Raw genomic sequence first — 19,296 nt, forward strand, 5'->3', positions numbered from 1 at the left:
TAACACCTAATCAAATGTAGGACAAAATTTTGTGTATCCCAGACACAAAGCATGAATTCAAATGTAAGGAGTCAACTTATAGATATACAAAAGTGGATTCCACTGAAGAACATCATCTGGGGAACAAGAGTACCCAACAGCATTTTGGGCAGGGTAGATCACCAAAAACAGTGGCTAAGGGGAAAGTTGATCATGTATCCTCACTTTGAACCTCTATAACTTATTTACATTCAAATAAGATAAAAACTTTAAAAAATATTTTGTTATCTCTATGTTATTAATATGGTTGACCAGAATGAAAACACTGAAGGTTCCAATAATAATCCTAAGAACATTGCTAATTTTTCTGAGTGTAATCCATTAAATTATCTATAATACTTACAGATATCGAGCTTTTAAGAATATTCTTGTTGTACCTAAAGTAACCAGGGCCTAGATTGTCAAAGGGAGCTAAACAATCAAAGAATTCATCAAACAAACAAATCAGAAAATTTGTGAAACTTTAAAATTTGAATTAGCTTCTAGCCAAGAATTTTTAAAGAGCAAAAGAATAGGATTCAGGCTCAGGGAAAGCATCATTTTGCAAATATTAGATTTAGCCTGTTGAGCAACAGATTCATTTTCTCCATTCAACTTCTAGAGGAGGCAGAATTTATATGGCACTTAAATATGGGAGGCTGTACTGCCACCAACTGCACCAAGATTCTGCCCAGACATCGACATTCACCAAAGCTTCCAAACGAAGTAATAAATTTTATTTGAAATAGAAAGGTAAAGATAAGAATATTTGTTGAACAAAAAAATATGTGTCATTAGTATTATAAAAGATATTTAACATGGCTTACTTTACTCTGCAATTGCTCCTTAATGCTCTCTTCCACAAATACAAACACAAATGCAAACACACAAAATCCGCAAACAGATTGATGAATCTCCCTTCCCTCTTATTAATCCTGTGACACCACTTTAGCAATCTTAACAAAATTGCCCTTCAGTGTCATTCATTTTAGACATACTTTAAGAAGGTGATCCTCAACATTTTTTGGTCGGGGAGTGCAGGAAGAGAAGCAGGTTACACATAGAAAATAATATTTATATACCAGGTTGTGGGAAACTTAATTTGTTACAATTGACAGGGAACCATACCAGGGCCTGCAGAGAAGACAGGAAAGCTGAGGAGATTAATATTTTGGGGCACAAGTGAACAATTTTAAAAATAACACAAATTGACAACTTCTGGACTAGGAGATTTAAATTAAGTGATTATTTTGACAGGCGGACAAAAAAAATTAGCCTATCCTGCAGTTAAGGAAACTAAATGTTGCTTCTCAAAGAGATGTTACTTGAATAGCTCAAAACAGCACCCTTAAACTTTTTTCATTCTAGCGCTACAGTATTTGCCCCTCTCCCAGATGTACTTATTATGCAAACATTTGTCAGGTAACAAAACCATTTTAGTTGTAAAAGGCACACATATTCATTTCTGGCAATAGTAACTAAACTTATGTTGCAACTTCCATAATTTTATATATGCACATTATATACAAATTAACATGTTCTTTTAAACACTTATTTTATTAAATTGCTCTTGATTGTACATTTATACACACAAGTTTAAAGAAATTTGCTAAAACTATTAATACCATTTGGAGATGGAACATACTTATAAGCTCCTTTAAATATTATGTGTTCATCAATTGTCTAATAAAAATACTTTTTTAAATAAAAGAGATAAGAAAATTGGGAACTTAGAGAACATTGGAGAAAACATATAGAACTCAATCTAACTTAGAGAACAATGCAAAAAAAGCATAAAAATACAATCAACAGATTTTATTGGTTGTATTTACTGCATCCTCAATTCCTAATTACAATAGTGATTTAGAGCAAACAAATTAATACCCAACAATCTATAAACAGTAATTCTAAAGCAACCTCTAACAGCAAAAGTGAAATAGACTCTTTCACAAAGAGATACAGTGAGGCCTGTGGGCATTTAAATTCCTCTTCTCTGTTTTCAGGGAGGTCACCCTGTATTTTTTCCCTTTTCCATTGAATTAGAGCATACAGTTTCTTTTTTACCTTATACCATTTTGAGTATGGTTTATACTTATTAAGACAAAAGTAATTATTATTAAAAACATAAATTTATATCTAAAAGTGGCATGATGATCATTAGTAAACTCAAAATGTGGAACTTCAAGTTAACGTAGAATAAGGGCAGTAATGATCAGTCAATCCCAGGTTTTAGGTACTAAAATACCTCAATACCACATTGACTCTTGTGACTTTGACCTTATGCCTACCAAGAGTAGAGAGTTAGGGGACTCAAAATATGAAATGATTAGAATGGATTTTACATTTTTAAAGGTTCTGTAAGAAACAAAAGAGGAGACAATAACTAGCAAAGGCTTCATAAGTGCATCTGTAATCTCCTATTCTAAAAGGCCAACGGTCATTTTTTTCTTGCCAAATTACCTCCACTTTAAATTTAGTGTATATGTTAAAAATTCAGTGTATGCTCAAATCAGAATAGAAATATTTAAAACATTTTAGAATAGACAGGCTTTTTTTCCCAGCTCCAATTACTCTACATGCTTACCAGTCAGAAGTTTGTCCTCAGCTAACACATAGAATGGATGAAAATGGTGACTTGCCAAGCAAGAGAGCAAGACCAGAATCCTGACATGTACTTGCCTGCTTTTTGGAAGTCATTGCCAAGGTCTATGGGATGAGTCTAAGCCTGGGATGGCAGGATAGATGTATTCTACCTGGTATTCAAACAGGAGAATCTTTACGTGCAGGGTTTTTAGTTTTATAGATAATGACTCTGCAGAATACCAAGCATTGGTCACCTACCTAGAAATCCCATAAAGTGAAATATATAGTCATGTGATTACAAAAAACCTCACAAACATGTCCAAAAATTTTTGACATCCTGAAAAATCCCTATTTCAAAGAGACTTGGACTATGAAATAAAATTTCTAAGATAAAATCACTTTACATTCCAGAGGAAGGCCTGAAAGACCCTAGGTAATAATTCGTCCTAGGCAGAAAGTGAAAAACAGTTGCCAAAAGTGAAATGATAGGGAGTTTGGGATTGACATGTACACACTGCTATATTTAAAATAGATAGGGCTTCCCTGGTGGTGCAGTGGTTAAGAATCTGCCTGCCATTGCAGAGGACACGGGTTCAAGCCCTGGTCCGGGAAGATCCCACATGCCGTGGAGCAACTAAGCCCGTGCACCAACTAAGCCCGTGCACCACAACTACTAATCTTGTTCTCTACAGCCTGTGAGCCACAGCTACTGAGCCCACGTGCCACAACTACTGAAGCCCGTGTGCCTAGAGCCCATGTTCCACAGCAAAGGGAAGCCAGCACTATGAGAAGCCTGCACACCCGCAATGAAGAGTAGCCCCCACTCACCCCAACTAGAGAAAGTCCCCGAGCAGCAACAAAGACCTAACACAGCCAAAAATAAAATAAATAAAATTTTAAAAAAGAGTGATAAAATAGATAACAAACAATGACCTACTGTATAGCACAGGGAACTCTGCTCAATTATGTAACAACCTACATGGGAAAACATTTGAAAAAGAATAGATATATGTATATGTTTAACTGAATCATTTTGGTGTACACCTGAAATTAACACAACATTGTTAATCAAGTATACTCCAATAAAAAAATAAAATGTTGAAAAAAAGAAGTGTTTTTCAAATGAAATAGAAAAAAAGTGAAATGATAGGCCCCTGAAATAATAGTATCAAACTACATAGATAGTTTTGTGTACCAAGGTTCTTCCCATGAAATTCTTATTAAAACAAAACACAGACAACCACTAAAATTTCCTCCTCTATTATTTTCTGAATTATTTAAAACAATCATGAAATCTAAATAAAGCAACCTTAATTTTAATAACCAAAACATGTAAGTGTCTTAGATATTTTCTTACAAGGAAAATAGCTGAAAGTGTTATTCAGATTATATTGGTTAAAAAATAGGTTAAAATTGATGAAGTTATTAAATTTTCAAAAGTTATAAATTGTCCTGCAAAGCTTCACTTGCTGCAAATTAGCCTGTGCTACAGCCGTCTGCTAACAATCTATAGATCATTTTATTATTTATGAATCTTCAGGACACTATAGGTCATCTTACACTCATTTATTTGCTAAACACATTGTGCTAGTATGCCTATGCTGAAAAATTGCTATTATTTATTCCCTGTGAGACAAGCAAGCAACAAAGTGCTGATTTTGGTCCCAGACATCCAGTATGTGAGACTGTACATACATCTTGCAGTCAGTGAAATATATGAGCCTTTAAATTGCCTGCAAAGCTTTAAGAATTGAAATTTGTATGTCTAGTTATCAAACAGAAAGTTCAGAACACCTGCCAATATAAAACATAATTGTGACAAACTATTACATTTTAACTTCTCAGTTTTAATAGGGCAGCTTCATTATAAAATATTCTACAAAACCTCCCAAGTCAGTGAAGACAAAACAATTGTGATTCATGTGTGTATGTGCATACATGTGTGTGTATAATGGCATTACCATTTAAATACTGGGTCAGCAGCAGCAGATGAATAAATAGTTATAAACAAATAACCAGAGCATAAGAATTTACTATGAGCACAAAGTCAATTCTCAACAGATTTGCAGACTTCGATAGGTGTTTAGGTATCTTGCTGGATTTACAACTTCTTCACAAATTCTTCAAAATATCAATAATACTGAGGATGAACAGTCTCTGTTTTATTTTAGTATTTTTAAGTTAATTTTTATTGGAGTATAGTTGCTTTACAATGTTGTGTTAGCTTCTGATGTACAGCAAAGAGAATCAGTTATACATATCTCCTCTCTTTTTTAGATTTCCTTCCCATTTAGGTCACCACGGAGCACTGAGTAGAGTTCCCTGTGCTATACAGTAGATTCTCATTAGTTATCTATTTTATACATAGTAGTGTATGTATGTCAATCTCAATCTCCCAGTTCATCTCACCTCCCTCCCCTCTTTGGTATCGATAAGTTTGTTCTCTACATCTGTGTCTCTATTTCTGCTTTGTGAATAAGTTCATCTGTACCATTTTTCTAGATTCCATGTATAAGTGATATTATATGATATTTGTTTTTCTCTTTCTGACTTAATTCACTCTGTATGACAGTCTCTAGGTCCATTCATGTCTCAGCAAATGGCACTATTTCATTCCTTTTTATGGCTGAGTAATATTCCTTTGTATATATGTACCACATCTTTAATCATTAGAGATTTTGACAGTTTGAAGGACTAATATTATCAATTCCTTTACATGCCCTTTACAGATAAGCATTCTTTAAGGGTTATGAGACTTGTCTAAGAGAACAAAGCCAGTTAGTGACAAAGGGAGGGGTCCTCTATAACTCTGATTTCTAGGTAGGATAGTATAATAATAATATCATTAATAACAATAATAACAGCAGCTATAGAAGACATGTTAATTATTTATAAACACTCATGTATTTTATAATAAGTCCTGACCATGAACTCCAATTTCATTGCTGAAGAAACTAAGGTACAGCCAGGATGAGTGATTTGCTCAAGTTGGTTATACGTAGGCTGTGGGCTGTGGAGCCACGATTCAAACTCCACAATCTAGCTTTAGGATCCACATATTTAAACCACTGTGATAACCTCCTGAATCCCCAACAAAGGCTAAAACCCTTGATTATATCTAAGCTACCTCTTTTTTTCACTCTTCCATACTGCATAATACTAATTTATGATATACTATCTAATATATTTCTCTTTAATGGCATCATAACTTTGACAAATAACCACATACAAACTTCCAAGAAATAAAATTCAATGCAGTATGTACTCTTTTATAAATCCTGTGTTACATATATGTGAGCCAGTTTTCATGCACAAACCACAGGAACTAAGTGAAGGGTGAGGCAGGAAGAGTTCACCTCTCTACTTTGTTATGCTTTTTTTTAGATCAAGGACTGTCTTTCTCCTACAAAACAGTACAGATCCTTTATAACTCTAAAGACAGCATTTGTTACTCGGATATGTTTTCAAGTAACAATATATTTAATTTAAACTTTCCACTCTACTTGAAATATTCCATTGAGAGATTTGTAAAACAACGCAATGTCAGTATAACTATCCCCCTCATCAATATAGCTTACAAAAGAAACCAAGGATCATATCTTACCCTTCTTATGAATTCATTTAGTATGGAATTCTCAATGCTATAGAGCAACTTTAGTAATTCTGAAGGAAGAACTATACATTAAAAATATATGACACTTTTGTTTCTACTGAAGTTTTCTGATGCTTTCTTTCAGATGTTGCCTCTCAGGTTGGTAATAGCAAATGACTGTCCTCTTGTTAGAGGGGAATGCAATTTGACTGTCATATACATTGCTAACTGATTTTTCCAAGTCACTCTCTTTTTCATTATATTCATCACATAAGCTGTTTCTGCAGCTTACTTAGAAAAATAGAAAATTGATGATTTTACATTCCAGTTTAAAAGCTTAGGTTCAGAATTCAATTCTTCTGTATACCATCTTGAATTTTAACTTGAAGGTGTACCCAACACTGTGGACTATTTGCAATGTCTAGGAAAAGTTCCTGACATGTATTAACTACCCAACATTAAATAAACAAATTTATTTCTGATTATTTACCTCTCCTATTTTCAATCTGATGCCCAACCAAGACAATTTTATTATTCTGTTTTTAATGAATTTCCTGCTACAAACAATCATGTAATGACAATACTTCTAATAATAATTGTAATTAGTACTTACTGAACTCTTATAAGGACCAAACACTTTTAATGATTTGCAAATATTTAAAACTCATAGCAAACTTATAAAGAACTTAAAACCTCAAAGAGGTTAAGTGAATTGTGCAGGTCACATACCATTAAGTGCTGGAGCTGGTGAGCACCTGCAGACAGTTAAAGAGAAGGTAAAGTGAGACTGTCAATTTCCCTGGTTCTTCATCTACTGAGAGCTGGCTGTGACTCTGGATTTAAAGTCATATTCTTGAAGTCCTATCAGGTGTTCTCTCCATCAACAGATCTGTCCATGTCCAAATTTGCTGTCATGTGGTCTCTTTAGGCCAAGATGCAAAAATAAAGACTCTTTTACTTCTTCATCCCTTCACCCCAAACTACTTGTCATGTGTTACTTTTGGTTTCCCTGTACAGTAAGTCCCCTACATATGAACCTTCAAGTTGCAAACTTTCAAAGGTGTGAATAAGCATTCACATGTCCAATCACATAATTAGTTCACCTGTCTGGCACACATTGTCACGTGCGTGCATCCTCCACCAGTGCTTGTGCTTTTGTGTACTTTACTGTACAGTACTGTGTACAGTAGTACAGTATCTTTATGTGAAGCCCAGGATTCCTGAAGCAAGCATAAAAGCAGTGATGATGTAGCTGGTACTGCTAAGAAGGGCCAAGCAATGACGATGGAAATGAAAGTGAAAATAATTGTGAGAGTGGAGCGAGGTAAAAAGATGGAATTTGAGACCCGGAGAAAGGATGAAGAGAGACGAGGAAAAGTAACTGAAGATTCACAACACAGGAAATAACAAGGGGATTTTCTTTATTTGAGGAGGCACTGTTAGTTTTTGAGACACAGGACCCAAATGTAGAATGGTACATGAAGGATGCAGCAGCCATTCAGAATGCAATTCAGTTCTACCATATCATCTATGATGAGACAAAAAGGGCTACTACCCAGACATCACTGGATTATTTTTTTTAAGAGGGTAGATAGGATTGAATCCAGCAAGGAATCAGAACCTGTGCCATAAATGTCAGCTGTGAGTGAAATTGAAGCTTGCCCTCCATCTCTTATTGCTGATGATCCTTCGGCTCTACCATCTCCCACCTCCTCTCCCTCCTCCAGTCAATAAAACATCTTGCGTGTTCACTTGACACCAGCCCCTGTATACCAGCTGTTGCACTGTTCTACTGTACTTATTCATATGTAGGGAACTTACTGTATTCTATTTACTATTATTCAATTTATTAAATTGTCTTTGAATTACCAATTTGAATTTGTTTTATGTTTCTTGCTTTAATCTCACTGATAGGGATAATTTATTATGATACTCCCATGTTCACAGATATGATAACAAGAATCTGAAGAATTTAAGTGACTTTCCTTTTTGTTGTGTTTTCATGGAATCTGAGAAGGAAGAGAGCAAGAAGTTAGGAAATAAGGGATCAGAATGCCAATAGCATACAAATATGCAGAATTTTATGAATGGAAAGGTAATTGAAGAACTGTGATAATTATGAAATCAATAAGAAGAAAGTAATCTTAAATAAGAGTCTATAGGATCATCTCTATTCCTTACATTAGTAATCACTAGTAAGCCATGGAACGGTAATTAAATAGATGTATCCAAACATATTCAAACTTCAGAGAATATTGAGTGACTTATTTGATATGTTTTCAGCCTATCATAATACTTCGAGTGAAAAGTGCTTCCTCTTTGTGTTTTATGCTCCTCCATAGATTAATAATCAGTCTTTCTCTTCCATTTATAGTATCCTTTCAGCACTCTTATATTACTGTTTTGTACTTTCAGTTAGTTCCTTTTTAATATGTCTGTGATGATCACTTAATTTTTGTAATTTTTTTTTCTGTTGAAAATTTGTGGTAGGAAGAATAATCACTCCCCTATATCTTGATGCTTAAAATCCATGAATATCTTAGGCTACATGGTAAAGGGGAATTAAGGTTTCAGATAAAAATAAAGTTGCATATCAGCCAGCTTTAAAATAGGTTATCTTGGATAACCCAATGGTGGGCCCAACGTAATTATAAGGATCCTTAAAAGTGAAGAAAGAATAAGAGAAGAGTCAGAATTTGGCAGTGTGAGGACTTGGCCCAATGTTGTTGACCCTAGAGATATAGGAAGAGTGCCATGTGCCAGACAAAAGCAAGTAGCTTTACAGAAAAACAAGGAAAGAGATTTGCTATAGAATCTCCATAGAATGACTCAGCCCTGCTAACACCTTTAATTTAGTCTGCAAAGAATTTAGTCCAGAAGACTTCTGATTTACAGAATTCTAAGATAATAAATTTGTGTTGTTTTAGATCACTGAATTTGTGGTAACCTTTTATAACACCAATAGGAAATTAATACAAATAAAGGAAAATTTTCAGTAACCTATTCTTTCTCCTCAATATATGACATGTTAATAATTTTAACTAAAAATTTATACATTAATTTCTTTAAACTTTTTCAAATTTTATTTTTATTATAATTCCAAAATAAAGAGTTCTATATGACTAATTCCAACATAGTTGAAGTAGAATATTTTGTCTATTAATACTTTCAAAGATGACAAATATTATTTTAAAATATTATTATATATTTAATATCACACAGTTTACTATTTTCAAATCCTAAAAAATCAAATAGGAAAGATATGTCATAAGACATATAATACTATTTATCTTATATTATTTGTGAAATTTGTTAGAAATTGATGACATTCTAACACATATAAAAAAATGCAATGAATCTTGCAATAGTACTCTTGCCCTATCTCTTTTAGAGAAAATGACAAAATATACAGACAAAAACCAGATAAATGGTTGCACTTTCCCAGGGTTGTGAATCATTGTCTACAAAGGGTAATGAGGAAACTTTGTGATTATGGAAATTTTCTCTATCTTGGTTTTGGTTGTGGATTATATGCATTTATCAAATCTCATCAAAATTAACATGACAAAAAATCAGGTGAAAATCACACAAAATTAATAAACACAAAATTAATAAACACAAAAAAAACACACAAAAAATAAACACAAAATTATATGTCGATTTTTAAAAATTTATATCTTACAATTTCTATGAGTTAGAGGGTGAGTTTGTCTTTTGTTCCTTTTATATGCACAGCAACAAGTATGTCAAATAATTTATTATGTGTTAAATAAGTATGTGTTGACTAACATGACAAGTCTGGTAGATAATCCTAATACATAATAGATATAACATAGGGATTGAGTCAGTGTGATGGGAAAAAGAGAAGGGAGAAAATTAAAATATAATTTGGAACGGTTGAGTCAGGACTTCCAGAAGAGAAATTACAACTACTACATATAGGCAGGAAGAGTTTTGGGTGGTATATGTTACGGACTGAATGTTTGTGTACCACCCAAATTCATATGTGTTGGTATTAGGATGTGGGGTCTTTGGAGGTAATTAGAATTAGATGAAGTCCTGAAGGTGGAACCCTCATAAATGGTATATTAGAAAAAAAAAAAGACTAAGAATGAGGAGAGAGCTTGTTTGCTCTCTTTCTCCCGTGTGAGGATACAATAAGGTCAGCCATTTGCAACCTGGAAGAAGGTTTTCTCACCTGAACCCAACAATTGTTAGTGCACCAAACTTGGACTTTCAGCCTCGAGAGCTGTGAGAAATAAATTTCTGTTGTTGATAAACCACCCAATTCATGGTATTTTGTTATAGCAGCCTGAGCAGCCTCAAGTAGGATATTTTTTTCAATTCCATTTAACAAGAGAATTTATCAAGAATTCTTAACAATTCACTGGGTTAAAAGGCAACCTAATAGAAAATTGTATTATTTTTGGAAATGTGTACAAATAGGATAATAAATAATTTTCTGGGTCTGCCACTATGCTTAAAATTTTACACATATTACTCTATCAAACATTACTCTATCAAATTATACAAATCACTCTCTCCAGAACCAATCTGTAGGTGAGGTGCTGGCAATGTTCTCATTTTCATGTAAAATAGAGATAAAGAAAATAACTTGCCCAAGGACATAGAGTATGGAACCTAAGCCTGGAGTCTAAGGGCTGTCAAACTCCTTTTTTGATCTTTATGATATGCTGCCCTTCAAATGACAAACTGTCTGATTAGAGTTGTAAAAGTAAAGAAAGAAGATTTGGTAAAAGCGGGTATTATTGAACTAAGAAGCTCTCATAGAAGCTCTTGAACAAACAGGCTCAAATTTAGAACACATTGTACTGAAATTCATGGAAATAGAACATTCACACAACTGACCATGTTTTGTTCTTAGTGGGATGTGAGGCTCCTTTATGGAAGTAGAATCTGAATAATTTGATCACCCTACAGTGATTGAGAGTGGGTGAATAATGTTTTCAGAAAGAGTGAATGGTCTTAGTGGAATTATGATAATCTGTTTTTTGTGCATATGTATGTGAGATAGCAAATAATTCATAGTAAACTACTGTTAAAAACTTCTATTTTCTCTGCTCTTTGAGACATTTTCTAGAGGCAAAATGTTACCAAGTGGATTAAAAACTAAGCTGTTCCTTCAAAGAGGGCATTGGCAGTGACTTTGTCTCTGATGTCAAAACTGGATTTTCCACTATCCACTTTCAAGGTTGTGGAAAGTTAATACAATATGAGAGTGTGGATAACAATGTTTTAAGGGACAGACCCAGATTGTCTACATAAGTTAGCTCTTGTTTTTTCATTGTCAAAAGATTAGCCATAGACCAAACTTCAGAGCAAACACACAGAAAAATACACTCACTTGTACCATCATAATACCAAAATCAATGAACTCTTTATCACAGTACATTAGTTTAGGGACTGTGAAGATAAAATGACATTGTTCTGATTTCCCTGTTCAAATATAACACATATTTTCTCTTTCCATGCATATAATAGTCTAACTTTTGAAGTATTTTGAGATGACTATTAAGATTTCACTTTATCGGATGATCACAAGCCCTTTCAGAATCATAACTCATCTACTACATACATTTTAAATCTAAGTTTATGGTATAAGGCAAGGTTGTATAAATAAAAAACATAGAAACATTACTTTCAAAATTAAGATGCAAATTATTTTACCACTTCACTGAGAACTTTTACTTGTTGTATACAAAGACAGCTTGGTTTACCCAAAATATGTAAATGCCTACTATATATAAAATAGACAACCAACAAGGACTTACTGTATAGCACAGGGAACTATACTCAATATCTTGTAATAACTTCTAATGGATTCCACTGTATATATGTACCACATCTTCTTTATCCATTCATCTTTCAATGGACATTTAGGTTGTTTCCATGTCCTGGTTATTGTAAAGAGTGCTGCTAAAAATTTTGGGGTACATGTGTCTTTTTGCATTATGGTTTTCTCAGGGTATATGTCCAATAGCAGGATTGCTGGGTCATAGGGTAGTTCTATTTTTAGTTTGTTAAGGAACCTCCATACTGTTCTCCATAGTGACTGTACCAATTTACATTCCCACCAACAGTGTAGGAGGGTTTCCTTTTCTCCACACCCTTTCCAGCATTTATTGCTTGTAGATTTTTGATGATGGCCATTCTGACTGGTGTGAGTTGTGATTTGCATTTCTACTGCTCATTGTAGTTTTGATTTGCATTTCTCTAATAATTAGTGATGTTGGGCACCTTTCCATTTGCCTCTTGGCCATCTGTATGTCTTCTTAGGTCTTCCACCCATTTTTTTTATTGGGTTGTTTGCTGTTTTGATATTGAGTTGCATGAGCTGTTTGTATAATTTGGAGAAAAAATCCTTGTCATTTGCTTCATTTGCAAATATTTTCTCCAATTCTGAGGGTTGTCTTTTCATCTTGTTTATGGTTTCCTTTGCTGTGCAGAAGATTTTAAGTTTAAGTAGGTCCCATTTGTTTATCTTTGTTTTTGTTTTCATTAATCATGGAGGTGGTTCAAAAAAGATCTTGCTGTTATTTATATCAAAGAGTGTTTTTTTCCTATGTTTTCCTCTAAGAGTTTTATAGTGTCCAATCATATATTTAGGTCTTTAATCCATTTTAAGTTTATTTTTGTATATGGTATTAGAGAGTGTTCTAATTTCATTCTTTTACATGTAGCTGTCCAGTTTTCCCAGCACCACTTACTGAAGAGACTGTTTTTTCTCCATTGTATATTCTTGCTTCTTTTGTCATAGATTAGGTAACCATAGGTGCATGAGTTTACCTCTGGGCTTTCTATCTTGTGTCACTGATCTATCTTTCTGTTTTTGTGCCAATACCAAACTGTCTTGATTACTGTAGCTTTGTAGTACAGTCTGAAGTCAGGTAGCCTGATTCCTCTAGCTCCATTTTTCTTTCTCAAGATTGCTTTGGCTATTTGGGGTCTTTTGTGTTTCCATACAAATTGTAAATTTTTTTGTTCTAATTCTGTGAAATATGCCATTGGTAGTTTGATAGGGACTGCAGTGAATCATATCTTGCTTTGGATCTATAGACTGCTTTGGCTAGTATAGTCATTTTCACAACATTGATTCTTCCAATCCAAGGACATTAAAAGGATCATACACCACAATCAAGTGGGATTTATCCCAGGGATGCCAGGATTCTTCAATATACACAAATCAATCAATGTGATACACCATATTAACAAATTAAAGAATAAAAACCATATGATCATCTCAATAGATGCAGAAAAAGCTTTTGACAAAATTCAACACCAATGTATGATAAAATCTCTCCAGAAAGTGAGCATACAGGGAAACTACCTCAACATAATAAAGGCCATATACAACAAACCTACAGCAAACATCATACTCAATGGTGAAAAACTGAAAGCATGAGACAAGGATGTCCACTCTTGCCATTTTATTCAACATAGTTTTATGTTTAACTTGATTACATCTACAAATGACACTATTTTCAAATAAGGTTATATTTTTATGTGTACCTACAACTGTGGTTAGTATTTGAATGTATCTTTTGGGAGGACACATTAAACCCCCAACAGGGAGCCATGGTGGAAGCATGAGGACTAGTTAGGAGGGTATTTTAGTAACAGAAATTGGAGAGTGCCCTGAATGAAGAAAAATGGTAAAAACTGTTGGACATTGAATAGAGTCTCTGTGCCTTCTTTGTGGGGAAGAAAATAAATATTTGCAGTGTGTGTGTGTTTGGTGTGTGTGTTTTTCCTACCAGTCACAAATATACATTCTGTACCATTTTCGTTCTGCTTTAGTTTCACAGTAGTTAGCTTTTCAGGACTCCTAGGAACCTTGCTTCAGCACCCGTTTCCCTACTAGAACACTGAGTGCAGACAGGACGCTCTGGTCTTTTGTTGTTGTTGTTGTTTGTTTGTTTTTTTGTTTGTTTTTTTGTGGTACACGGGCCTCTCACTGTTGTGGCCTCTCCCATTGCAGAGCATAGGCTCCGGATGCGCAGGCTCAGCGGCCATGGCTCAGGGACCCAGCCACTCCACAGCATGTGGAAATCTTCCCGGACCGGGACACGAACCTGTGTCCCCTGCATCGGCAGGCGGACTCTCAACCACTGCACCACCAGGGAAGCCCTGCTCTGGTCTTTTTAACCAACATTCAGCCCTTTAGGATTTTCGGAATACCCAGTGTTGGCCTACTGAAGGGCACCACACTGCACTCTTCCTTAGGAGAGCCAGATTCCATCAGCTCTACACAGGATTCAGGAACACAGTTGTAGACTGTTCTCCATGCCATGGATGTGGTCTCCTTCCCCTGGCTGAGCTATACTGAGAAAATCAGTCTACTTGTAATCCCTTCTCTTATTACATACCTAGAGTCGCGTATCCTCAAGGAGATGGTCAGCTGGCATTCCAAGTACAACTTAAGCACAGTTCTTGGTATAGCACTGCAGGTCTTTGGAAGTTGCACAGGGCCCTAAGTCTCCGTCACGCATCCTTTATTTAGCCAGTTCGGTGCATGCAGAACACCGGGTGTAGAAAAAAAATTGATTCAGGGAAGGGCCCAGTGGGTATCTTGAGTCTCTTTTGACTTGTTAGAATCAACATGTACTTTGCTGCGTGTCAACCTGGAAATGGGAGACTGATGGCCCAAGGCTTGTTTTCACATTGTGAAAGCTCCATTCATGTGGCCTTGATGCTACCTGAAAAGCATTGTTGTTGCCTGGCTTTTAGTCACTGCCGGCATGGCTCTGAGAAGAAAATGAGTTTTCTCGAAAGAAACCTTGTGCTTCCAGTTCCTAGTTGGAAGCTTATCCTGCTCTGCTCTGTACCTAAAGTGAGAAAAACACTCTGCTTATAATTCCTTCAAACACCAATTATTTAGGTGAACTCACCCATTTCTCAAGGAGACGATCGGCGTGAGTTCCAACTGCAACATAAGCACAGTTCTTCGTATAACACTGCAGGCTTTTGGAAGATGCACAGGCCGCTTTGCCGACCTCGAGCATCCTTCGTTTAGGCAGTTCGCTACACGCAGAATAGCGGGTGCAGAAAAAGGTGATTCAGCGAAGGGCCCAGTGGGTAACTTGAGTCTCTTTTGACTTGTTAGAATCAACATGTACTTATGCTGCATGTCAACCTGGAAATGGGAGACTGATGGCCCAAGGCTTGTTTTCCCATTTTGAAAGTTCCATTCTTGAGGCCTTGAAGCTACCTGAAAAGCATTGTTGTTGCCGGGTTTTTAGTCACTGCCGGCATGGCTAAAGAAGAAAATGAGTGTTCCCGAAAGAATCCTTGTGCTTCCAGTTCCTAGTTGGAAGCTCATCCTGCTCTGCTCTATACCTAAAGTGAGAAACAACGTGAGTACTAACCTCGAAGTAAGGCCCTGATTTGCCTTGCCAAACGGTAGGTGTGCAACAGCTGCATGTGGCCATAATCGCTGTTCTGCTTTAGTTAAATGGTAGTAAGTGTTTCAGGTCTCCTTGGAACCTCGCGTCAGCAACAGTTTTGGTTCCAGAACACTAGGCTAAGTACCCCCGGGTTGCTCTCGGCCTCTTAAGCAAGATCCAGCTTTGTAGGCCCTTCGGAGTAGCCCTGTGTTTGCTGAGTGAGAGGCAACACACTGCACTTTTCCTTGGGAATGCTAGATTTCCTGAGCTCTACAACAGCTTCAGGACCACAGTTCTAGAATCTCCAGCTCGCCAAGAAAGTGGGTCTCCTTGCCCTAGATGAGCTAAACTGAGAAAAACACTCTGCTTATAATTCCTTCAAACACCTCTTACGTGAAGTCACCCATTCCTCAAGGAGATGATCAATGCGAGTTCCAACTGAAACATAAGCACAGTTCTTGGTATAACACTGCAGGATTTTGGAATATGCACAGGCCCCTTTGCTGACCTCGAGCATCCTTCGTTTAGGCAGTTTGCTACACGCAGAATAGCGGGTGTAGAAAAAGGTGATTCAGCGAAGGGCCAAGTGGGTAACTTGAGTCTCTTTGAACTTGTAGAATCAACATGTACTTATGCTGCGTGTCAACCTGGAAATGGGAGACTGATGGCCCAAGGCTTGTTTTCCCATTTTGAAAGCTCCATTCTTGAGGCCTTGAAGCTATTCAAAAATTTAAATATAATACTCCATTTAAAGTTATTATAAAATATTGGTTATACTCTGATGTACAATATATTCTTATTGCTTATCTGTTTTATACACCATAGTTTGTATCTCTTAATCCCCTACCCCAACCCCTTGTTGGATATATCATTACAAATATATTCTCCCATTTGGTAGGCTATCTTTTTGTTTTGCTGATAGTTTTATTTCCTGTGCAAAAGCTTTTCAGCTTTATGTAGTCCCATTTGTTTATTTTGCTTTTGTTTCCCTTGCCTGAGGAAACATAATCACAAAAATATTGCCAAGACCAATGCAAAAGAGCATACTGCCTATGTTTTCTTTTAGAAGTTTTATGGTTTCATTTCTTATATTTAAGTCTGTCATCCATTTTGAGTTTACTTTTGTATAAAGTGTGAGACAGTAGTTCAGTTTGATTCTTTCATATGTAGCTTTCCAGTTTTCCAAACACCATTTTTTTTTTTTTGGTTGCATTGGGTCTTTGTTGCTGCGTGCAGGCTTCCTCTAGTTGTGGTGAGCGAGGGTTACTCTACATTACAGTGCACAGGCTTCTCATTTCAGTGGCTTCTCTTGTTGTGGAGCATGGGCTCTAGGTACATGGGTTTCAGTAGCTGCAGCACATGGACTCAGTAGTTGTGGCACGCAGGCTCTAGAGTGTGTGGGTTTCAATAGTTGTGGCGCATGGGTTCAGTAGTTGTGGCATGTGGGCTCAGTAGTTGTAACTCACAGGCTCTAGAGCACAGGCTAAGTAGTTGTGGCACATGAGGTTAGTTGTTCCATGGCAATGTGGGATCTTCCCGAACCAGGGATTGAACTCTTATCCCCTGCATTGGCAGGTGGATTCTTAACCATTGCTCCACCAGGGAAGTCCTCCAAACATCATTTATTGAAGAGACTGTCTTTTCCCCAGTATAAGTTCTTTCATTTGTCACAGATTAATTGCCCATTTAAGTGTGCATTCACTTCTGGGCTCTCTATTCCATTGATCTATGTGTCTGCTTTTGTGTCAGCAGCATATTTCTTTGGTCACTGTAGCCTGTAGTTTAGTTTGAAATCGGGGAGCATGATACCTCCTCCTTTGTTCTTCTTTCTTAAGATTGTTTTGCCTATTGGGGGTCTTTTGTGTTCCCATACAAATTTTAGAATTATTTGTCCTAGTTCGTTGAAATGTATTTTAATAGGGATTGAATTGAAACTGTAGATTGCCTTGGATAGTATGGTCTATTTAACAATATTAATTCTTCCATTCCATGAGCATGGTATATCTTTCCATCTGTTGGGTCATCTTCAGGTTCTTTCATCTGTGTTTTATAGTTTTCCAAATACAGTCTATTACCCTCTTAGATTTATTCCCATGTATTTATTCTTTCTGATGCAATTGTGAATGAGATTATTTTCTTAATTTTCTGATAGTTAATTGTTATGACATAGAAATTCAAAAGATTTCTGTATATTAATTTTGTAACTTGCAACCTTACCAAATTTATTGATGAGTTCTAGTAGATTTTTGGTTGCGTCTTTAGGATTTTCTATGTGTAGTATTGTGTCATCTGCAAACAGTGACACTGTTTGCACTGTTTAATGCCTCCTTTCCAATATGAATTTCTTTTATTTATTTTTCTTGTCTGATTGTTATTGCTAGGACTTCCTGGCCACATGCTATGTAGAATATACATGACAAGAGTCGGCATCCTTGTCTTGTCCCTAATCCTAGAGAAAATGCTTTCAGCTTTTCACTGTCAAGTATGATGTTAGCTGCAGGCTTGTTATATATATATGGCCCTTATCATGTTGAGATATGTTACTTTCTACCCACTTTGTTGAGAGCTTTTATCATAAATGAATGTTGAATTTTGTCAAGAGTTTTTTCTACATTTTTTGAGATGATCATACAATTTTTTTTCTTTTTTTTTACATTATGTGGGCCTCCCACTGTTGTGGCCTCTCCTGCTGTGGAGCACAGGCTCTGGACACGCAGGCTCAGCAGCCATGGCTCACGGGCCCAGCCGCTCCGCAACATGTGGGATCTTCCTGGACTGGGGAATGAGCCCATGTCCCCTGCATCGGCAGGTGGACTCTCAACCACTGTGTCACCAGGGAAGCCTGATCATATGATTTTTTGTTCTTCAATTTGCTAGTGATATTGAATCATTCTTGTGTCCTTGCGAAAATCCCACTTACTCATGGAATATGATCTTTTTAATGAGCTACTGAATTCAGTTTGCTAATATTTTGTTGAGAATATTTGCATCTATGTTCTTCAGTGATATTGACCTGCAATTTTCTTTTTTTTGTTATATCTTTGGTTTCGATATCAGGATGATGTTGGCCTCATAGAATGAGCTGAGAAGTGTTTCTTCCTCTGCAAATTTTTGGAATAATTTTAGAAGGATAGTTGTTAACTCTTCTCTAAATGTTTGGCAGAGTTCACCTGTGAAGCCATTGGTCCTGGACTTTTGTTTGTTAAGAGTTTTTAAATTACTGATTCAATTTCATTACTGGTAATTGGTTTATTCACATTTCCTATCCTCTTGATTCTGTCTTGGCTGATTGTACAATTCTAGGAATTTGTCCATTTCTTCTAGGTTATCTGTTTTATTGGTGGATAGCTGTTCATAGTAGTCTCTTATGACAGTTTGTGTTTCTTTTGTGTTAGTTGTAACTTGTGTTTCATTTCTGATTTTATTTATTTGGGCCATCTCTCTTTTTCTCTTGAGGAGTCTCACTAAATGTTTATCAATTTTGTTTATCTTTTCAAAGAACCAGCTATTATTTTCATTGATCTTTTCTATTTTTTTTGTGTGTGTCTATTTCATTTACTTTTTCTCGATCTTTATGACTTCTTTCTTTCTAGTAACTTAGTGTTTTGATTGCTCTTTTTTCTCTAGTTGCTTTAGGTGTAAGTTTAGGTTGTTTATTTGAGATTTTTCTTGTTTCCTGAGGTAAGCTTGTACCACTAT

Source organism: Lagenorhynchus albirostris, chromosome 18, assembly GCF_949774975.1.
Source record: "Lagenorhynchus albirostris chromosome 18, mLagAlb1.1, whole genome shotgun sequence".
In the NCBI taxonomy this organism is placed as follows: Eukaryota; Metazoa; Chordata; class Mammalia; order Artiodactyla; family Delphinidae; genus Lagenorhynchus; species Lagenorhynchus albirostris.